The sequence below is a fragment of the Rutidosis leptorrhynchoides genome, chromosome 9 (assembly GCF_046630445.1).
Source record: "Rutidosis leptorrhynchoides isolate AG116_Rl617_1_P2 chromosome 9, CSIRO_AGI_Rlap_v1, whole genome shotgun sequence".
Classification (NCBI taxonomy): domain Eukaryota; kingdom Viridiplantae; phylum Streptophyta; class Magnoliopsida; order Asterales; family Asteraceae; genus Rutidosis; species Rutidosis leptorrhynchoides.
The window spans coordinates 296,160,032-296,185,625 of NC_092341.1; the positions used below are offsets into that span (position 1 = coordinate 296,160,032).

Consider the following 25,594-nt stretch of genomic DNA (forward strand, 5'->3'; position numbering starts at 1 on the left):
AATAATAATTTTATTAGTAATGATGAAACTAATAACTTTAATGATAATACTAACAATATTATTAGTAATAATAATGGTAATGATAATAATAATCATATTAATGATAATGATAATTATAATATGGAGTTTAGTATTAGCATAATAAATAATAATAATAATAATAACTAATACTTATGTTAATAATCATATTAATAATAAATGAATGATAATAATAATAACTGTAGTGACCCGAACTTTTCCATGTTTATATATATATATTAATTGAGATTGATATTTACATGATTAAATGTTTCCAACATGTTAAGCAATCAAACTTGTTAAGACTTGATTAATTAAAATATGTTTCATATAGACAATTGACCACCCAAGTTGACCGGTGATTCACGAACGTTAAAACTTGTAAAAACTATATGATGACATATATATGGATATATATATATATATAGTTAACATGATACTATGATAGGTAAACATATCATTAAGTATATTAACAATGAACTACATATGTAAAAACAAGACTACTAACTTAATGATTTTTAAACGAGACATATATGTAACGATTATCGTTGTAAAGACATTTAATGTATATATATCATATTAAGAGATATTCATACATGATAATATCATGATAATATAATAATTTAAAATCTCATTTGATATTATAAACATTGGGTTAACAACATTTAACAAGATCGTTAACCTAAAGGTTTCAAAACAACATTTACATGTAACGACTAACGATGACTTAACGACTCAGTTAAAATGTATATACATGTAGTGTTTTAATATGTATTCATACACTTTTGAAAGACTTCAAGACACTTATCAAAATACTTCTACTTAACAAAAATGCTTACAATTACATCCTCGTTCAGTTTCATCAACAATTCCACTCGTATGCACCCGTATTCGTACTCGTACAATACACAGCTTTTAGATGTATGTACTATTGGTATATACACTCCAATGATCATCTCTTAGCAGCCCATGTGAGTCACCTAACACATGTGGGAACCATCATTTGGCAACTAGCATGAAATATCTCATAAAATTACAAAAATATGAGTAATCATTCATGACTTATTTACATGAAAACAAAATTACATATCCTTTATATCTAATCCATACACCAACAACCAAAAACACCTACAAACACTTTCATTCTTCAATTTTCTTCATCTAATTAATCTCTCTCAAGTTCTATCTTCAAGTTCTAAGTGTTCTTCATAAATTCCAAAAGTTCTAGTTTCATAAAATCAAGAATACTTTCAAGTTTGCTAGCTCACTTCCAATCTTGTAAGGTGATCATCCAACCTCAAGAAATCTTTGTTTCTTACAGTAGGTTATCATTCTAATACAAGGTAATAATCATATTCAAACTTTGGTTCAATTTCTATAACTATAACAATCTTATTTCAAGTGATGATCTTACTTGAACTTGTTTTCGTGTCATGATTCTGCTTCAAGAACTTCGAGCCATCCAAGGATCCGTTGAAGCTAGATCCATTTTTATCTTTTCCAGTAGGTTTATCCAAGGAACTTAAGGTAGTAATGATGTTCATAACATCATTCGATTCATACATATAAAGCTATCTTATTCGAAGGTTTAAACTTGTAATCACTAGAACATAGTTTAGTTAATTCTAAACTTGTTCGCAAGCAAAAGTTAATCCTTCTAACTTGACTTGTAAAATCAACTAAACACATGTTCTATATCTATATGATATGCTAACTTAATGATTTAAAACCTGGAAACACGAAAAACACCGTAAAACCGGATTTACGCCGTCGTAGTAACACCGCGGGCTGTTTTGGGTTAGTTAATTAAAAACTATGATAAACTTTGATTTAAAAGTTGTTATTCTGAGAAAATGATTTTTATTATGAACATGAAACTATATCCAAAAATTATGATTAAACTCAAAGTGGAAGTATGTTTTCTAAAATGGTCATCTAGACGTCGTTCTTTAGACTGAAATGACTACCTTTACAAAAACGACTTGTAACTTATTTTTCCGACTATAAACCTATACTTTTTATATTTAGATTCATAAAATAGAGTTCAATATGAAACCATAGCAATTTGATTCACTCAAAACGGATTTAAAATGAAGAAGTTATGGGTAAAACAAGATTGAATAATTTTTATCATTTTAGCTACGTGAAAATTGGTAACAAATCTATTCCAACCATAACTTAATCAACTTGTATTGTATATTATGTAATCTTGAGATACCATAGACACGTATACAATGTTTCGACCTATCATGTCGACACATCTATATATATTTCGGAACAACCATAGACACTCTATATGTGAATGTTGGAGTTAGCTATACAGGGTTGAGGTTGATTCCAAAATATATATAGTTTAAGTTGTGATCAATACTGAGATACGTATACACTGGGTCGTGGATTGATTCAAGATAATATTTATCGATTTATTTCTGTACATCTAACTGTGGACAACTAGTTGTAGGTTACTAACGAGGACAGCCGACTTAATAAATTTAAAACATCAAAATATATTAAAAGTGTTGTAAATATATTTTGAACATACTTTGATATATATGTATATATTGTTATAGGTTCGTGAATCAACCAGTGGCCAAGTCTTACTTCCCGACGAAGTAAAAATCTGTGAAAGTGAGTTATAGTCCCACTTTTAAAATCTAATATTTTTGGGATGAGAATACATGCAGGTTTTATAAATGATTTACAAAATAGACACAAGTACGTGAAACTACATTCTATGGTTGAATTATCGAAATCGAATATGCCCCTTTTTATTAAGTCTGGTAATCTAAGAATTAGGGAACAGACACCCTAATTGACGCGAATTCTAAAGATAGATCTATTGGGCCTAACAAACCCCATCCAAAGTACCAGATGCTTTAGTACTTCGAAATTTATATCATATCCGAAGGGTGTCCCGGAATGATGGGGATATTCTTATATATGCATCTTGTTAATGTCGGTTACCAGGTGTTCACCATATGAATGATTTTTATCTCTATGTATGGGATGTATATTGAAATATGAAATCTTGTGGTCTATTGTTACGATTTGATATATATAGGTTAAACCTATAACTCACCAACATTTTTGTTGGCGTTTAAAGCATGTTTATTCTCAGGTGAATATTAAGAGCTTCCGCTGTTTCATACTAAAATAAGGACAAGATTTGGAGTCCATGTTTGTATGATATTATGTAAAAATTGCATTCAAGAAACTGATTTCGATGTAACATATTTGTATTGTAAACCATTATGTAATGGTCGTGTGTAAACAAGGTATTTTAGATTATCATTATTTGATAATCTACGTAAATCTTTTTAAACCTTTATTTATGAAATAAAGGTTATGGTTCGTTTTAAAAATGAATGCAGTATTTGAAAAACGTCTCATATAGAGGTCAAAACCTCGCAACGAAATCAATTAATATGGAACGTTTTTAATCAATAAGAACGGGACATTTCAGTTGGTATCCGAGCGTTGGTCTTAGAGAACCAGAATTTTGCATTAGTGTGTCTTATCGAGTTTGTTAGGATGCATTAGTGAGTCTGGACTTCGACCGTGTTTACTTGAAAAATGATTGCTTAACAAATTTTGTTGGAAACTATATATTTTTAACATGTGAATATTATGTGATATATTAATCTCTTAACGCGTTTGATATTATGTGATAGATGTCTATCTCTAGAACAAGTCCCATTGACTCACCTAATAATAATGAAGAGCCAAATGTAAATTGGAATGATTCGTGGACTGATTCACAAGTTCCCGAAGAGGAACCGGAAGAAGAGTCGGAACCGGAAGAAGAATCGGAACCGGAAGAAGAATCGGAACCAGATGAAGAAATAGAACCGGCGGGGGAAATAATAAAACGGTTAAGTAAAAGAAAATCCTCAACCAACCGACCAAGGTTAATTATGGTCAATGGTGTTTCCGCCAAGGAAGCAAAATATTGGGAGGATTACCAATTCTCCGATGAATCGGATTCCGACGAGAATTCCGATGATATTATAGAAATTACCCCAACTGAATTTAAAAAGGCAAAAGAAAATAATAAGGGAAAGGGCATAAAAATAGAGAAATCTAATTCCAACCCCAATGAACTTTATATGTATCGTCAACCCCCGAAGTCCTTAAGTTGTAACAATGACCCGGGAACCTCTAAACCACCAGGTTTTTCTAAACCAATGTGGAAAATTACGGCTCGTATTAGGGGAACATCATATATCCCTAGAAACTTGGCAAAACGAACCAAAACTGAAGAAGAAGAAACGAGCGAGTCGGAATAAGATAGTTGTATTCGTGTGGTGTAATATATGTAATATAGTGTGCTTATGCTTTATGATATATGTAAAAATTGCTTGTATTAATAAGTATTTTTTTATGAATCTAACTCTTGTCTATTTTACAGTTTAAAAACACAAAATGGATAGACAACCCAATATTTTAAGAGACCTACCCGGAGACATGATTGATGAAATCTTGTCTAGAGTCGGTCAGAATTCCTCGGCACAACTATTTAAGGCGAGATCAGTTTGTAAGACATTCGAAGAACGTTCTAAGAATGCCTTGGTTTATAAAAGGCTTTCGTTCGAAAGATGGGGGATATCACATTGGGAAATCCATAAGTTACGATGTGTTTACTTTGACGCATATATTGCGGGGAACCCAAATGCTATTTTACGCAACGGGTTAAGAAATTATTTTGACTCAGTATATCCGAATATAGGACTTCGTGATTTAGAAAAAGCGGCTAGCATGCAACATAAAGAAGCATGTTATGCTTACGGATTAGTAATGTTCGCTTCTCACCAAAGTGAGAACAAGAACATCGGGCTACAACTATTAAACAAAACGTTCCCACAAGTGACGGAGTCGGTAATTGGGGTAAGAAATGAGGTTTTTAGATTGTTACGGGACTGTTGGACATTACGTAACCCTCGTCCCTTTGACGACGTTACAACACGCTGTTTTATCAACGGCCATAACGGTTATGTTCCACAAGACCAAGGATGGGAAGTAATCCTAGTAAAACCAGAATGCATGACTTGTTTCTGGACGTATGAATTACGTGTCTTTATTGCCTTTGCTGAACGACTTGTGTACTAGCTAGAATTATCTTCACAACCATCTTGTATCAAATTTATTGTGTGCTATATTTCATGTTATATGTAAAATAAGCGGTATTGTAAGTTTGTAAAATATTGTGTAAAAGTTTGAACGCGAAATATTATTATAATCAGTTTTTCATATAGAATTGTAGTAGTTGAATTGTATATTAGCTACTAAGTATGAACTTAACGGGTAGGTACTACCCGAATTTAAACTTATAAAATGCTAATATGAAGAAAAAGCTTTTATAAATGAGTTCATATTATGCTACGAAATACTATTAACTACTCTTAATATTCTGTATGATTAACTTGTTCCATTTGACTATTTTGAAGGAAATGGCACCGACTACTCGACACACCGTGAATATGAATGAAGAGGAATTCCGTACTTTTCTAGCTTCAAACATAGCCGCAGTACAGGCTGCGCTACATACCAACAATAACCTTGGATCTAGCAGTACAGGAAATCGTGTAGGATGCACCTACAAAGAATTCACTGCCTGCAAACCTTTGGAATTTGATGGAACCGAAGGACCGATCGGATTGAAACGGTGGACCGAGAAGGTCGAATCGGTGTTTGCCATAAGTAAGTGTACTGAAGAGGACAAAGTGAAGTACGCTACGCATACCTTCACAGGTTCTGCGTTAACGTGGTGGAATACCTATCTAGAGCAAGTGGGACAAGACGATGCGTACGCACTACCGTGGTCAGCATTCAAGCACTTGATGAACGAGAAGTACCGTCCCAGAACAGAGGTCAATAAGCTCAAGACAGAACTTAGAGCGTTATGAACCCAAGGATTTGATATTACCACGTACAAAAGACGATTCACAGAATTGTGCCTATTGTGTCCGGGAGCATTCGAAGATGAGGAAGAGAAGATCGACGCGTTTGTGAAAGGATTACCGAAAAGAATCCAAGAAGATATAAGTTCACACGAGCCCGCCTCCATACAACAGGCATGTAGAATGGCTCACAAACTAGTGAACCAGATTGAAGAAAGAATTAAAGAACAGACTGCTGAAGAGGCCAATGTGAAGCAAGTCAAAAGAAAGTGGGAGGAAAACGGTGATAAGAATCACCAATACAACAACAACAGCAATTACAACAATAATCGCAACAATTATCCCAACAATCGCAACATCAATCGCAACTACAACAAACGGCCCAACAACAACAACAACAACAACAACAACAGCAACTACAATAATCATCCCAACAACAATAATAACCGCAATAACAACAACAATCAGAAGCAGCTATGCCAAAGGTGTGAAAAGTATCACTCGGGGTTCTGCACCAAATTTTGCAACAAGTGTAAAAGAAATGGTCATAGCGCGGTGAAGTGTGAGGTCTACGGACCAGGGGTTAATAGAACGAAAGGAACAAATGGTGTCGGAACGAGTAATGGCGGAGCAAGTAGTGTCGGAGCAAGTTATGCCAATGTAGTTTGTTATAAATGTGGAAAACCGGGCCACATTATTAGAAATTGCCCGAACCAGGAGAACACGAATGGACAAGGCCGCGGAAGAGTTTTCAATATTAATGCGGCAGAGGCACAAGAAGACCCGGAGCTTGTTACGGGTACGTTTCTTATTGACAATAAATCTGCTTACGTTTTATTTGATTCGGGTGCGGATAGAAGCTATATGAGTAGAGATTTTTGTGCTAAATTAAGTTGTCCATTGATACCTTTGGATAGTAAATTTTTACTCGAATTAGCAAATGGTAAATTAATTTCAGCAGATAATATATGTCGGAATCGAGAAATTAAACTGGTTAGCGAAACATTTAAGATTGATTTGATACCAGTAGAGTTAGGGAGTTTTGATGTGATAATCGGTATGGACTGGTTGAAAGAAGTGAAAGCAGAGATCGTTTGTTACAAAAATGCAATTCGCATTATACGAGAAAAAGGAAAACCCTTAATGGTGTACGGAGAAAAGGGCAACACGAAGCTACATCTTATTAGTAATTTGAAGGCACAAAAACTAATAAGAAAAGGTTGCTATGCTGTTCTAGCACACGTCGAGAAAGTACAAACTGAATAAAAGAGCATCAATGATGTTCCCATTGCAAAAGAATTTCCCGATGTATTTCCGAAAGAATTACCGGGATTACCCCCACATCGATCCGTTGAATTTCAAATAGATCTTGTACCAGAAGCTGCACCAATAGCTCGTGCTCCTTACAGACTCGCACCCAGCGAGATGAAAGAACTGCAAAGCCAATTACAAGAACTTTTAGAGCGTGGTTTCATTCGACCAAGCACATCACCGTGGGGAGCTCCTGTTTTGTTTGTCAAGAAGAAAGATGGTACATTCAGGTTGTGTATCGACTACCGAGAGTTGAACAAACTTACCATCAAGAACCGCTACCCACTACCGAGAATTGACGACTTATTTGATCAACTACAAGGCTCGTCGGTTTATTCAAAGATTGACTTACGTTCCGGGTATCATCAAATGCGGGTGAAAGAAGATGATATTCCAAAGACTGCTTTCAGAACACGTTACAGTCATTACGAGTTTATGGTCATGCCGTTTGGTTTAACTAATGCACCAGCTGTGTTCATGGACCTTATGAACCGAGTGTGTGGACCATACCTTGACAAGTTTGTCATTGTTTTCATTGATGACATACTTATTTACTCAAAGAATGACCAAGAACACGGTGAACATTTGAGAAAGGTGTTAGAAGTATTGAGGAAGGAAGAATTGTACGCTAAGTTTTCAAAGTGTGCATTTTGGTTGGAAGAAGTTCAATTCCTCGGTCACATAGTGAACAAAGAAGGTATTAAGGTGGATCCGGCAAAGATAGAAACTGTTGAAAAGTGGGAAACCCCGAAAACTCCGAAACACATACGCCAGTTTTTAGGACTAGCTAGTTACTACAGAAGGTTCATCCAAGACTTTTCCAGAATAGCAAAACCCTTGACTGCATTAACGCATAAAGGGAAGAAATTTGAATGGAATGATGAACAAGAGAAAGCGTTTCAGTTATTGAAGAAAAAGCTAACTACGGCACATATATTGTCATTGCCTGAAGGGAATGATGATTTTGTGATTTATTGTGATGCATCAAAGCAAGGTCTTGGTTGTGTATTAATGCAACGAACGAAGGTGATTGCTTATGCATCTAGACAATTGAAGATTCACGAGCAAAATTATACGATGCATGATTTGGAATTAGGCGCGGTTGTTTTTGCATTAAAGACTTGGAGGCACTACTTATATGGGGTCAAAAGTATTATATATACCGACCATAAAAGTCTTCAACACATATTTAATCAGAAACAACTGAATATGAGGCAGCGTACGTGGATTGAATTGTTGAATGATTACGACTTTGAGATTCGTTACCACCCGGGGAAGGCAAATGTGGTAGCCGATGCCTTGAGCAGGAAGGACAGAGAACCCATTCGAGTAAAATCTATGAATATAATGATTCATAATAACCTTACTACTCAAATAAAGGAGGCGCAACAAGGAGTTTTAAAAGAGGGAAATTTAAAGGATGAAATACCCAAAGGATCGGAGAAGCATCTTAATATTCGGGAAGATGGAACCCGGTATAGGGCTGAAAGGATTTGGGTACCAAAATTTGGAGATATGAGAGAAATGGTACTTAGAGAAGCTCATAAAACCAGATACTCAATACATCCTAGAACGGGGAAGATGTACAAGGATCTCAAGAAACATTTTTGGTGGCCGGGTATGAAAGCCGATGTTGCTAAATACGTAGGAGAATGTTTGACGTGTTCTAAGGTCAAAGCTGAGCATCAGAAACCATCAGGTCTACTTCAACAACCCGAGATCCCAGAATGGAAATGGGAAAACATTACCATGGATTTCATCACTAAATTGCCAAGGACTGCAAGTGGTTTTGATACTATTTGGGTAATAGTTGATCGTCTCACCAAATCAGCACACTTCCTGCCAATAAGAGAAGATGACAAGATAGAGAAGTTAGCACGACTGTATTTGAAGGAAGTCGTCTCCAGACATGGAATACCAATCTCTATTATCTCTGATAGGGATGGCAGATTTATTTCAAGATTCTGGCAGACATTACAGCAAGCATTAGGAACTCGTCTAGACATGAGTACTGCCTATCATCCACAAACTGATGGGCAGAGTGAAAGGACGATACAAACGCTTGAAGACATGCTACGAGCATGTGTTATTGATTTCGGAAACAGTTGGGATCGACATCTACCATTAGCAAAATTTTCCTACAACAACAGCTACCATTCAAGCATTGAGATGGCGCCGTTTGAAGCACTTTATGGTAGAAATTGCAGGTCTCCGATTTGTTGGAGTGAAGTGGGGGATAGACAGATTACGGGTCCGGAGATTATACAAGAAACTACCGAGAAGATCATCCAAATACAACAACGGTTGAAAACCGCCCAAAGTCGACAAAAGAGCTATGCTGACATTAAAAGAAAAGATATAGAATTTGAAATTGGAGAGATGGTCATGCTTAAAGTTGCACCTTGGAAAGGCGTTGTTCGATTTGGTAAACGAGGGAAATTAAATCCAAGGTATATTGGACCATTCAAGATTATTGATCGTGTCGGACCAGTAGCTTACCGACTTGAGTTACCTCAAGAACTCGCGGGTGTACATAACACTTTCCACGTCTCGAATTTGAAGAAATGTTTTGCTAAAGAAGATCTCACTATTCCATTAGATGAAATCCAAATCAACGAAAAACTTCAATTCATCGAAGAACCCGTCGAAATAATGGATCGTGAGGTTAAAAGACTTAAGCAAAACAAGATACCAATTGTTAAGGTTTGATGGAATGCTCGTAGAGGACCCGAGCTCACCTGGGAGCGTGAAGATCAGATGAAGAAGAAATACCCGCATCTATTTCCAGAAGATTCATCAACACCTTCAACAGCTTAAAATTTCGGGACGAAATTTATTTAACGGGTAGGTACTGTAGTGACCCGAACTTTTCCATGTTTATATATATTAATTGAGATTGATATTTACATGATTAAATGTTTCCAACATGTTAAGAAATCAAACTTGTTAAGACTTGATTAATTAAAATATGTTTCATATAGACAATTGACCACCCAAGTTGACCGGTGATTCACGAACGTTAAAACTTGTAAAAACTATATGATGAAATATATATGGATATATATATATAGTTAACATGATACTATGATAAGTAAACATATCATTAAGTATATTAACAATGAACTACATATGTAAAAACAAGACTACTAACTTAATGATTTTTAAACGAGACATATATGTAACGATTATCGTTGTAAAGACATTTAATGTATATATATCATATTAAGAGATATTCATACATGATAATATCATGATAATATAATAATTTAAAATCTCATTTGATATTATAAACATTGGGTTAACAACATTTAACAAGATCGTTAACCTAAAGGTTTCAAAACAACATTTACATGTAACGACTAACGATGACTTAACGATTCAGTTAAAATGTATATACATGTAGTGTTTTAATATGTATTCATACACTTTTGAAAGACTTCAAGACACTTATCAAAATACTTCTACTTAACAAAAATGCTTACAATTACATCCTCGTTCAGTTTCATCAACAATTCTACTCGTATGCACCCGTATTCGTACTCGTACAATACACAGCTTTTAGATGTATGTACTATTGGTATATATACTCCAATGATCAGCTCTTAGCAGCCCATGTGAGTCACCTAACACATGTGGGAACCATCATTTGGCAACTAGCATGAAATATCTCATAAAATTACAAAAATATGAGTAATCATTCATGACTTATTTACATGAAAACAAAATTACATATCCTTTATATCTGATCCATACACCAACGACCAAAAACACCTACAAACACTTTCATTTTTCAATTTTCTTCATCTAATTAATCTCTCTCAAGTTCTATCTTCAAGTTCTAAGTGTTCTTCATAAATTCCAAAAGTTCTAGTTTCATAAAATCAAGAATACTTTCAAGTTTGCTAGCTCACTTCCAATCTTGTAAGGTGATCATCCAACCTCAAGAAATCTTTGTTTCTTACAGTAGGTTATCATTCTAATACAAGGTAATAATCATATTCAAACTTTGGTTCAATTTCTATAACTATAACAATCTTATTTCAAGTGATGATCTTACTTGAACTTGTTTTCGTGTCATGATTCTGCTTCAAGAACTTCGAGCCATCCAAGGATCCGTTGAAGCTAGATCCATTTTTCTCTTTTCCAGTAGGTTTATCCAAGGAACTTAAGGTAGTAATGATGTTCATAACATCATTCGATTCATACATATAAAGCTATCTTATTCGAAGGTTTAAACTTGTAATCACTAGAACATAGTTTAGTTAATTCTAAACTTGTTCGCAAACAAAAGTTAATCCTTCTAACTTGACTTGTAAAATCAACTAAACACATGTTCTATATCTATATGATATGCTAACTTAATGATTTAAATCCTGGAAACACAAAAAACACCGTAAAACCGGATTTACGCCGTCGTAGTAACACCGCGGGCTGTTTTGGGTTAGTTAATTAAAAACTATGATAAACTTTGATTTAAAAGTTGTTATTCTGCGAAAATGATTTTTATTATGAACATGAAACTATATCCAAAAATTATGGTTAAACTCAAAGTGGAAGTATGTTTTCTAAAATGGTCATCTAGACGTCGTTCTTTAGACTGAAATGACTACCTTTACAAAAACGACTTGTAACTTATTTTTACGACTATGAACCTATACTTTTTATATTTAGATTCATAAAATAGAGTTCAATATGAAACCATAGCAATTTGATTCACTCAAAACGGATTTAAAATGAAGAAGTTATGGGTAAAACAAGATTGGATAATTTTTATCATTTTAGCTACGTGAAAATTGGTAACAAATCTATTCCAACCATAACTTAATCAACTTGTATGGTATATTTTGTAATCTTGAGATACCATAGACACGTATACAATGTTTCGACCTATCATGTCGACACATCTATATATATTTCGGAACAACCATAGACACTCTATATGTGAATGTTGGAGTTAGCTATACAGGGTTGAGGTTGATTCTAAAATATATATAGTTTGAGTTGTGATCAATACTGAGATACGTATACACTGGGTCGTGGATTGATTCAAGATAATATTTATCGATTTATTTCTGTACATCTAACTGTGGACAACTAGTTGTAGGTTACTAACGAGGACAGCTGACTTAATAAACTTAAAACATCAAAATATATTAAAAGTGTTGTAAATATATTTTGAACATACTTTGATATATATGTATATATTGTTATAGGTTCGTGAATCAACCAGTGGCCAAGTCTTACTTCCCGACGAAGTAAAAATCTGTGAAAGTGAGTTATAGTCCCACTTTTAAAATCTAATATTTTTGGGATGAGAATACATGCAGGTTTTATAAATGATTTACAAAATAGACACAAGTACGTGAAACTACATTCTATGGTTGAATTATCGAAATCGAATATGCCCCTTTTTATTAAGTCTGGTAATCTAAGAATTAGGGAACAGACACCCTAATTGACGCGAATTCTAAAGATAGATCTATTGGGCCTAACAAACCCCATCCAAAGTACCGGATGCTTTAGTACTTCGAAATTTATATCATATCCGAAGGGTGTCCCGGAATGATGGGGATATTCTTATATATGCATCTTGTTAATGTCGGTTACCAGGTGTTCACCATATGAATGATTTTTATCTCTATGTATGGGATGTATATTGAAATATGAAATCTTGTGGTCTATTGTTACGATTTGATAAATATAGGTTAAACCTATAACTCACCAACATTTTTGTTGACGTTTAAAGCATGTTTATTCTCAGGTGAATATTAAGAGCTTCCGCTGTTTCATACTAAAATAAGGACAAGATTTGGAGTCCATGTTTGTATGATATTGTGTAAAAATTGCATTCAAGAAACTGATTTCGATGTAACATATTTGTATTGTAAACCATTATGTAATGGTCGTGTGTAAACAGGATATTTTAGATTATCATTATTTGATAATCTACGTAAATCTTTTTAAACCTTTATTTATGAAATAAAGGTTATGGTTCGTTTTAAAAATGAATGCAGTATTTGAAAAACGTCTCATATAGAGGTCAAAACCTCGCAACGAAATCAATTAATATGGAACGTTTTTAATCAATAAGAACGGGACATTTCAATAACAACAACAACAATAATAATAATAATAATAATAATAATAATAATAATAATAATAATAATAATAATAATAACAATAGTAATAACAATTATTTTGTTAAAAAGAAAAACTACCTTAAAAAGGTTCCCAAAAAAAATTACGCCATGGCCGGGACTCGAACCCGCGACCTCTCGTTAACTTGTAAACACCTTAAACCATTGGGCTGTTGCCCGTTTTTCTGTTTTAAAACTCTCTCAAATATTTATAACCCGTATTTATTTATGTGTTCCTCATCTTTTTCTCAATTCAATCGACCCAAAACCAAATCAAAGTCATAACAGCTAATTTAAAGTTTGAATTATATTGTGATATTGAAACAGAAACGTTATGAGATTAATTGGATTAACAACAAAAGAGAGAAAAAAAATAAAAAATAAGAAGAACAAAAAATGCTGCTGTCGCAGCTTTTAAAAAAATAATAATATTTGATTTCTATTTTTTGAACGTTTTAGAATAAAGTTATAAAATGAAATAGGCTTTAAATCATTCCTACAAACTTTAGGAATCATCAATTTTAACAAAAACATTAACACGATTACGAATTTCTTGATGAACAAAAAGGTTGACTTTTTATTTTTAAACTTTGACTTCGAAATTAAGAATTGTTAGAATGAATCGGAGCTTCATCTTTTGCAGATAGTTTGAGTAAAGGAATCCTAACATGATTGCAATATTACATTTTGTAATTAAATTCGAAATCAATTTTTGGCTAAAAAAGTTTAAGAACAGAGATATTGGGAAAAAAATTATTGTGGTCACTAGATACAAAATCATAACCAGTAGAAGAGATAAAAAATATAACATGATTTGATAAAAAAAATTGGCGACAGGGAATAAATAAATAAAATTCTGGATCGTGATTTAAAAATATCAAAAGCAGATCAAGAAAGAAAAAAATAAAAAGAAAACAGATCGTGATCTGGAAAAAAAAATAAAATAAAAGCAGATTCCTAAACCAAATTTTGTTATCTGCATTTTTTTATTAATATTAATAATAAATATATTAATAATAATACTATTAATACTATTAATATTTTTTAATAAAAATACTAATAATAATAATAATATTAATGATTATAATAATATTGATAATAATAATTCTTAATATTATTAAGTATAATGATAAAAGTAAAAATATATTGACAATATTAATAATAATACTTTTAATATCATTAATAATAATAATAATAATAATAATAATATTAATAATGATAAATATTATTATAAATAAGTTGTATTAATGTAACAATAATAATAATACTAATAATAATATTAGTAATGATAGTACTCTTAATAATTGTAATAATAATATAAATTATGTTAATGATATTAATAATCATAGTAATAATAATAATAATAATAATATAATATAATATTGTTTTTAATCATAATAACAATAACAATACTGACAATAATGATATTAATTATTGATATATTATTTAAAAAGGATATTAATAATAATAATATTAATATATCAAATAAATGTGTAATTATTTATAAATAATGGTTCGTGAATCGTCGGAGTTTGTTCGAAGTTAAATGAAATCATATAATAAATTTTGTTTAAATTTTGCCGGAAATTTCCGGGTTATCACGGTACCTACCCGTTAAAAGAAATTTCGTCCTGAAATTTAGTTGTTGCCATCAATCGGCGTTGTTCGTACATAGACGAGGATATTTACGTTTTGTTTGGTTTTCATGTTCCCAGGTATTCTCGGGGCCTTTCGTGAATTCCAACGGATAGAATATTATTTTGTTTCAAGCGTTTAATTCATACGAACCATAAATTCTATAGGTTCTTCGATGAAGTACATTTTATTATTAATGCGGAGATCATTCAAAATGATGATGTTATACAAGTCATTTCAGTAAATTGAATACATAAAATGTGTTATGAATAGTGTTGATCTTATTTAAAACTTTGAGCGTTTATGCCACAATATTAGGGCAGACAAAACAGAGAGTAGTTTATGAAAATTATAGTTATGAAATTTGATAGATATCATCATTGTTTACAACAAGAATATTATAATGATGAATATAAGTTGAAAAATAAAGTTTTATCACTATTGAATAATATGGATAAAATGATTCGATTATAGGAAGCGTATAAACGAAGCTATCGTAAAAGAGTGAATGAGAAAATTAAATGTTCGCCTTAACTTTTGACGTAGTCACAATTGATTTCCAGAATTCAAGGGATTAAAGGAAATCTTCGTAATCTATAAGATTTGATTCTCCGGTATTTACGAAATTTTGAGATTTCTTTGATTAAATGCGGTGAATTGCCTCGATTGATGTGTTTGGAAATTTTGCTATAAATTATCTTCTTCCATTTCATTATCTTCACCACTTCTATACTTTCTTAATGAATTCATACTTCCAAAAGATTTGTTAATATGGTCAATCCTGTATTGATACTTGTTATTATATTGACCATATATGCAGTCATTCTTCTTTTTCTTTTACCACCAGAGGAATCTGTTTACTTCTACTATGCTCTTGAGGTTATAGTATTTTTAATTCTCTCGTGTCTTTATGTTGCTATACGCATTGATATACACGGTTTGTAATTTCCGTGTTGTTATCGGACTTTGTATTTTCCCTTATATATCGGAGCTCTTTGCCTTTTTATTCTCCTCTCGACTCTAAGTAAAGCGAGTAATGGTCCAGCATTTGTAGGTATGAAGTTTCGAATGATCATAATATATATAAAGTAGAAAGGAACATAATATCATGATTTGATTTGTCAAATTACCAGAATATCCGGAAAAGACCGAATCATCAAGAAAAATATTTTCTTGATATGTTTAAAGGTTAAATAGAATGTAAGAGTCGTGTAACATGGCAAATGGTGATTATAAAGTCTATGAATCATCATCTTCCATTAAAAATTTAGCATGACTTACTATAATATAATCACGTTGGCCTGACGTCATTATATTATACTAACTCATGCTTCAATTCCCAACAGTTCTTCAAAACATTTATAATTTAAACTTGAATTTTACATAATATAGAAACTAAAACAGTTTCCTTTATGATGTGATAAAGATATCGCAAAGAGATAATTAATTGCGGACAAGAATCATTATGAAGATATCTTCAGAAATATAGAAGATATTTATGATGATATTTTGGATTTTCTAAGTTTGAAAGTTGATGAAGAAAAATTTTTCGCAAGCTTTTAACATGACTTCGGAGCAAGATATTCTCTAAAGATTTCATCGGATCCAGAATTACATGGATTCTTTGAATATAGGGTTTGGTCCTTGTATTTGTCCTTGGTCTCCTCCATGGTTAGCTCAATCCGTTTTTCAGTTCCAAATTTTCTTTTGAGCTTTTCCAACGTACCATTCTTTATTATCAAACTTTTGGCCATTGAGACCATCTACAATTTTGCTGTTTCCTCTGCATTTAATGCAGCCATATTTGAATCATTGATTATCAATCCGAGATGGTTTCAAGAAATTTCATTTTTAGGTGATTAAACGCTGATTGTAATCGTCAATGGATCTAATGGTTGATGAATAGGCGTTGTTGATTTCAAAAGAAATGAACGATAATTTTGGTGGTTTGATGTGATAATTCATCATAGAATACGAATGAATATAATTCATGAATGTAGTGATTTTTAGAAGGATAACACCTGCTAAAGCTTTACTTGAATTCTGATATGTCAAAATTAGAATAGGTAATTGAATTTGTATGAAGATGGTTGTTCTTTTTAGTGAACGGATACATATATCTTGTGGATGTATAGTTACTGGTTATTGAATCAGAATTTGTAGAATGTACGGTGTAACATATTAATGTGAAATCTAAATATTTCTCGGGTATTACCTACCCGTTAAAATATTTTCACAATTAACAGTTTGTACAAAAGAATTACAATCTTTATGAAGATATACGTTCATATATGTATTCTTCAGATATAATATAGGTTTAATGAGTAATATAATATTAAACTCATTTAATTTACTGTTGAAACGAGAATAAATAATCTCCAAAATCTTAGAGATTTAATAATCGTCGCGAAATATTTCGCTAATGAAGTTATGATTCAATAGTTCATCGTTCATTGTTATAGATATACCTTGGTGTATGATGTTGGTGCTCGTGGAATCCTTGTGAAATTCACAAGACACGAATAATATTTTTCTAAAAAGTTTCGAGTATATCAAAAATGGAAGTATACAATCAATCTTGTATTTGAGTAATTCACTTGGTTTATTATGAAATGGAGTTCATTGTGTTGAAGCAGTTATTAACGACTGTTAAGTCATTAACGAAGGATGTACATCATAGCATATTAGTGATATGAATTAACCAAGTAGTACATACTAGTTAAGATTCACACGTAATAGCTTAGTACAAAAAGATTTATTATTGTTCCAAACCATATATACATAAAGTATACATATAATTCTTCAGGAAGAATGAGTCAATACATCTTAACTCATTATTACTAATATTCTTTGGTATTTATGGGGCGTATGATGTTGATATCCGAGGTACTGAGTGTGATGTTGAGGCGTGGGATGCAGATGTTGTTGGTGGTGAAGCTGATGCTGTTGGTGGTGATGCTGATGGTACTGGTTATGCTACTGGTGCTGCTGCTGGTGTTCGTAGGTTTCGCACCATATTCTCCAGAGCCACCACTCGAGCGCGAAGCTCGTTGACTTCTTCTATTATTCCGGGATGATTGGCGGTTCGGACAAGTGGATGAATAAGATCTAGAATTTTAGATATTATATATTCGTGACTGGATATCCTGGAAATGAAGGTGAAAATAGTGTTCCGAACGGGTTCGCCGGTAAGTGCTTCAGGTTCTTCACCAAGAGGTGAATTTGGTTGGTGGAAGGGATTACCTTCTTCTTGTCTCCATTGATTAAATTTACTACGAACCCATCCCCAATTCATCCAAAATAGATGATGGCTGATTGGTTCGTTTGTTCCGGTTACGCTACCATTGGAGCTCGAGGAATCAGTTGAGAAATCCATATTATGTGATTTGAATTAGGGTTTGATATGAGATTAGTATTGAATACTGGATGATATATTTATCTCCTTGAATATGTATATGTAGCAAAAAGATTTCCGTAATTTACGGAGGAAATTTAGGAAAAGTGTTAGACAAAGATTATTGGGATAGATACGATAAGATATAATGAGATATGATGTGTCTATACTCTAATATTGGTAGTATGACGTGTCTAGATGATAAGTATGTAATCTGATAATCTTTTGATTAAAGATTTTCAATTCGTAATGACCTATTCAGGTCCAGGGGGCTTGAGCTATATGATCCTTTAAATCAGTAATCCAAACACTTTCTATTCTATAGTTTCGTAGATGTCATCCGCAGGAAAATTCAATGATCAAAACAATAAGAAAGCATAGAAAGTAATGAATATGAATAGTGATGACATTATAATGTTTTTGAGATTCTCGATAACTCAATGACATTTTCTGGTTCACAAACCGATGCATAAAGGCATAAGGCATATAGGTACGTGATATAATAGGGAGTTATATACGTTTGAGTATGAATAGTAACAAATATAGGAGTTTCAAAATTCATGGATAATATTTCATGTAATACATATGTAATACACAAACCATGATAGATGACTTAGGAATGTCAAGAATTTCAGAAATCATAGTGTCGCATTTAAACGCGGTGGCGTAATTGGATAGTACTTAGAAAAGTGAACAGAGTTCTTAGATTGGCTTGGCATTCTAAGATAAGTAAAGTTTCTAAAGTATAGTGTAGCATTTAACAATTAAAGGCAACAATTAAAGGCACTATAGTCAAGAAAAGTTGTAGTCCTACATTGCTAAGGTACCTAATTGTATAAGGCATACTTAAAATGCAATTCTGGTTCTCTACAACAGTACTGCTCTGATACCAATCTGTCACACCCCCAAATAGGGCCTGGGGTATTTGTGACTAATTATATCAAATCACAGTTGTATAAACGAGAACGACTCTATATGAGACGTTTTATTGAGTTTTGCAGCGGAAGATAAATAGATTACATTGTATTTAATAAACAACACATTAAATATCTTTAATTGATATGATATGTAATGAAGACTCCAAGCATAGCAAGCAATCATCATCAAATTAGCTAATGCAAGTCCTTCAAATTATCCATGAATGACTCGTTGAAATGTTGCTTTCAATTAGCAAATACACCGCGGAAACATCATGTAGGACCTGAGAATAAACATGCTAAATTGTGTCAACCAAAAAGTTGGTGAGTTCATAGGTTTATCATAATATGATTTCAACAATAGTGTTAGACCCAAGATTTAATAAAGTTGATATAGAAATATCAATATAAAGTGTTGATTGATATAGAAATACCAATCTAAAAGTAATGTTGAGTTTGTAATATCGCGACTAAACAAAAGTTACCTCGTGACACTTGTTATTCGTGTCGTTGAATCATTATTATGTAGTCAAAGACCAATGGTCAACTGACTAGAGACGTCACTCTCAGTAGCGCTACTTACAATAACTAAGTTTGCATCTTATACCTCAGCAATTAACGATATTACGGCAGGGATTTAGCATGACAAAGCACGTATATAGCATAAAAGTTTGAGTACTTGTGTCTAAATGTAAAACAGTTATAAAAGTTGCGCATGTATTCTCAACCCAAAAATATATAAAAAGGGAGCTATGAAAACTCACGATACTGTATTTCGTATTTCACGAGTATGATGGCACTGAACAAGTGCAGAGTTGTCCTCGGATTCACAAACCTATATCAAGTATATATATTAACACATATACTTGTAATCGAATAAGTTTGTATATATTATTTCAATTGTTATATATATTTCTGTATATATACACTTATATATATATATATATATATATATATATATATATATATATATATATATATATATATATATATATATATATATATATATATATATATATATATATATATATATATATATATATATTCCATATATAAGTATTTGTTTGATAAAATGATCTTAATAATGATAATGAATAAATAGTTGTATTATTTTGTAATAACAATAATAATGCTAGTAGTAAATATGATAATAATCATAATAAGGTTTTAAAAATAATAATAATATAGTTTTGATGATAGCAAAAATGTTAATTTTTGTATAAATGATAATAACGATAATAATTTTAATAATAACAATACTAATGTTAATAATAATAATAATAATAATAATAATAATAATAATGGTAATATTATATTAATTTTCATAATAGTAATGATAATAATAAATTTTAGGATGATAATAATATTATTGATAGTAATAATAATTAATACTAGTAAAAATGATAGTAATAATGATAGTAATAATGAAAATGATACATTTAGTAATAAAAATAATAATTTTATTAGTAATGATGAAACTAATAACTTTAATGATAATACTAACAATATTATTAGTAATAATAATGGTAATGATAATAATAATCATATTAATGATAATGATAATTATAATATGGAGTTTAGTATTAGCATAATAAATAATAATAATAATAATAATAATAATAACTAATACTTATGTTAATAATCATATTAATAATAAATGAATGATAATAATAATAACAACAACAACAACAATAATAATAATAATAATAATAATAATAATAATAATAATAATAATAATAATAATAATAATAATAATAATAATAATAACAACAATAGTAATAACAATTATTTTGTTAAAAATAAAAACTACCTTAAAAAGGTTCCCAAAAAAATTACGCCATGGCCGGGACTCGAACCCGCGACCTCTCGTTAACTTGCAAACACCTTGAACCATTGGGTTGTTGCCCGTTTTTCTGTTTTAAAACTCTCTCAAATATTTATAACCCGTATTTATTTATGTGTTCCTCATCTTCTTCTCAATTCAATCGACCCAAAACCAAATCAAAGTCATAACAGCTAATTTAAAGTTTGAATTATATTGTGATATTGAAACAGAAACATTATGAGATTAATTGGATTAACAACAAAAGAGAGAAGGAAAAAAAATAAGAAGAACAAAAAATGCTGTTGTCGCAGCTTTTAAAAAAAATAATATTTGATTTCTATTTTTCGAACGTTTTAGAATAAAGTTATAAAATGAAATAGGCTTTAAATCATTCCTACAAACTTTAGGAATCATCAATTTTAACAGAAACATTAACACGATTACAAATTTCTTGATGAACAAAAAGGTTGACTTTTTATTTTTAAACTTTGACTTCGAAATTAAGAATTGTTAGAATGAATTGGAGCTTCATCTTTTGCAGATAGTTTGAGTAAAGGAATCCTAACGTGATTGCAATATTAAATTTTGTAATTAAATTCGAAATCAATTTTTGGCTAAAAAAGTTTAAGAACAGAGATATCGATGGGAAAAAATATATGTTTTCTCAATTGTGTTTGCAGGTGATGATTGTTATAGCATTATTGTGGTCACTAGATACAAAATCATAACCAGTAGAAGAGATAAAAAATATAACATGATTTGATAAAAAAATTGGCGACAAGGAATAAATAAATAAAATTCTGGATCGTGATTTAAAAATATCAAAAGCAGATCAAGAAAGAAAAAATAAATAAAAAGAAAACAGATCGTGATCTGGAAAAAAATAAAATAAAAGCAGATTCCGAAACCAATTTTTGTTATCTGCATTTTTTATTATTATTATTAATAATAATACTATTAATATTTTTTAATAAAAATACTAATAAAAATAATAATATTAATGATTATAATAATATTGATAATAATAATTCTTAATATTATTAAGTATAATGATAAAAGTAAAAATATATTGATAATAATAATAATAATACTTTTAATATCATTAATAATAATAATAATATTAATAATGATAAATATTATTATAAATAAGTTGTATTAATGTAACAATAATAATAATACTAATAATAATATTAGTAATGATAGTACTCTTAATAATTGTAATAATAATATAAATTATGTTAATGATATTAATAATCATAGTAATCATAATAATAATAATATAATATTGTTTTTAATCATAATAACAATAACAATACTGACAATAATGATATTAATTATTGATATATTATTTAAAAAGGATATTAATAATAATAATATTAATATATCAAATAAATGTGTAATTATTTATAAATAATGGTTCGTGAATCGTCGGAGTTTGTTCGAAGTTAAATGAAATCATATAAGAAATTTTGTTTAAATTTCGCCGAAAATTTCCGGGTTATCACAACAAGCTAATGGTAAGCTGGCAGAGATAGAGGAATAATTTAAGGTGGTAACTTAAAATTAACAGGTGGGTCATTTGGAGATGACCTCATGTCAACAAAACTTGGAAGTTTTAAAGAAGTATTTGGAAAGGATTCGTTACCTACGCACAAGCAGATGTTATTTGAGAAGATTGATAGAATTTTTCACGGTAGTATAGTAAGATTTGGTTGGAATGAACCCTAAGATTAACCTAACACCCATCAATTTTAGAAGCTTGTTGTAATAGTTGGAATGGACTCCAGGATTAACCTAATACTCATCAAGTTAGGAAGCTTTGATGAAATAGTTGGAACGGACTGGCTTTCAAGGATGAAAGTGAAAGTTATTTATAGTGAGAAGATTATTCGTATACCTCGCGAGAATGGTAGGCCATTAATAGTTTACGGGGAGAGAAATAGCCCGAAGCTAAACCTTATTAGTTGCATGTCAACAACCCAAAATCTCACAATGAAAATGGGAAGGAATAACAATGGATTTCATCACGAAGCTACCGAAAACGGTAGGCGGTTAGGACACTATCTGAGTTATTGTTGACCGTCTCACCAAAACTGCTTACTTTCTAGCCATAAAAGAAACTGATGCAATGGACAAACTTGCACAATGATACATAAAATAAATTGTATCTCATCACTTCAGCGATTCAGATTCTATATTAAAGACTACCCGAGAGTCTTATTTGATACTCGTTCTTACGCGACTCTAAATCCTAACTTATTCCGAGAGATCCCTCATTCGATGATAATCACACCATCATCTTCCTTCTTACTTCGATATTAGTCATACCAGTTCAAAATTTTCTAAAATCAATGGGTGGTTAATTCTCATCCTCATACTCTCCCATTCGTATCTTACTTATAAGCAGCAACTTCACACTTAAGCATTTTTGGTCAAAAGACTTATGTCCTACTAATAGTCGTCAACCACATTTAAATTTAATAGTTTTTATTACCTCAAATATCACCCGAAATTTTCAAAAATCTTTTACCCAATCCTCATCAATCTTTTTCCAACTTGTAACCTCCGAAATATGAAAATTTCGTTTGCCAAAATTTTACTCACACTATTTTACTATGCGATCCCCTCGAAGTTTATAAAAATAAATTTATTTTATTGCCATTTGTACAAATTTTAGAAATCATATATATAATAAAGTAAATAATTACTTATTTTTTACCAGTACATATGAAATTTTACTTTCGCTTTTACAAATCAATTCTTTTATTCAAAAGATATTTTACTTAGAATAGTACATGTTGTACATAACTCTAGTTTACTAAGAACTTCGTTTCTTTTCTTACATTATCACCTTAAACGATTTCTATAAAATTTTCGTTGCTTGTTATATAATTTTTTTTCGTGTTATTCTTATCCAAGTCATCATGAAGACTTTACAACCATCAAAATCGAGAGATTCATGTGTGTGTGTGTGTATGTGATAAAGGCACTTACTGCCACGTCATGCAGGGCCTTCGGGCATCCACTAACACTTAAACCATTCGAAACTATTGCGTCACCCCAATGATCTTATTTGCCACACCTGTTGGAACGATACTCTTTCTTACATAACTCTAAGTCCTGACTTATTCTAGGAGATTCTCATTTAGTGATATTGACACCATCAGTATTCCGACTTTAATATTAACCATAACCTGTTTGGCATTTTTCAAAGTCAAGAAGCGATTAACTTCTCGTCCTCATGCTCTATCCTTCATACCTCACTTTTTAGCTCGGCTTCACACGTAAACATTTTTGGCCCAAAGACTTATGTCCTGATAATTATCAAAACTACATTTAATCCATTAGTTTTCATTACCTAGTAACATGTCACCCGATGATTCAAACATTTTTCACCCTATCTTTTTCAACTTGTAACCTCTGAAATACGAAAAACTATGTTTATCAAAATTTTTACACGTTTATTGTGCGGTTCTCACGAGATTTATGGAAAAATGAAAGTAATAAAATTTTTCTGTCACTTATGCGATTTATAAAATCATATATGTATGTATATAATTAAGTTAATAAATTTACCCTTACTTATTTTGGGTTAGTACATACTAAGTTATACCTTCAAATTATTTAAAAATCGCTCCTTTATTGAGTTGTTTAACTTAAGTCAAATAGTTTTGTGCAAAATGTTACACGTTGTACATACTTCTAAATTTACTAGGAACTTCGTTCCGTATATGTTGTCACATCAAACGTTTAAAGGTTTTTCAAAACTTCCGTGGTTGATTTTATTAAAGGTTTTCGTATTAGACTACACCATGTATGGATCACACTTCTTCTCGCCCTCCGTTAGGGATGAAGCTTACTATTAAGATCTTTGTTAAAAACTCTTGAGCCACTTTGGATGGCAGATTTATAAAAATTTGTTAGGAAGTCTTTACTCTTGTAAAATGTTCCTTTTAAGGTTAGACATGGCAAAAACGCGGGCCGATAAATCAGTTTTCCAAGGTACACTCAATGGTCACCCCATTGTAGGAAGGGCACTAGGTGGGTTTCTACTCTCAATATTTCACGGCTAATCGCAACCCCCCTCGTAAACATCATCTCCATGAATCAGTAGGTTGAGGTACAAGGAATCATTTTTGAGATTCTTTTCACTTAGAGTAAACCATTCTTTTTGACCAAGGGTTCACGTATCTTCTCATCCGTGCATCCACTTAAGTATAAGGATAAATTCAGATCAACCAGCTCGAAGAGCTCACTCTCGTTCAAAGATCACACCTTTCGTGTGATTTTCTTTCGAAAATGTAATGTAAAATACTTTAAGAATCTATGAATCTTGTTATCCTCTTGGAAGGGACTGCTTAAAACGTCTATAAAACTGATGTGGTTACTCTATATATTCCTTCCTTCGTTGGTTGCAACTATATGTTGTTCTAATTGATGTTAACCCTAACTTCAGCATC

At 31.4% G+C, this 25,594-nt stretch overlaps 1 pseudogene; it reads left to right on the forward strand.

Annotated features, from left to right (window-relative positions):
- The window catches only part of LOC139868887 (uncharacterized), a 68,346-nt pseudogene that overhangs the window by 36,424 nt on the left and 6,328 nt on the right, over positions 1-25,594 (forward strand).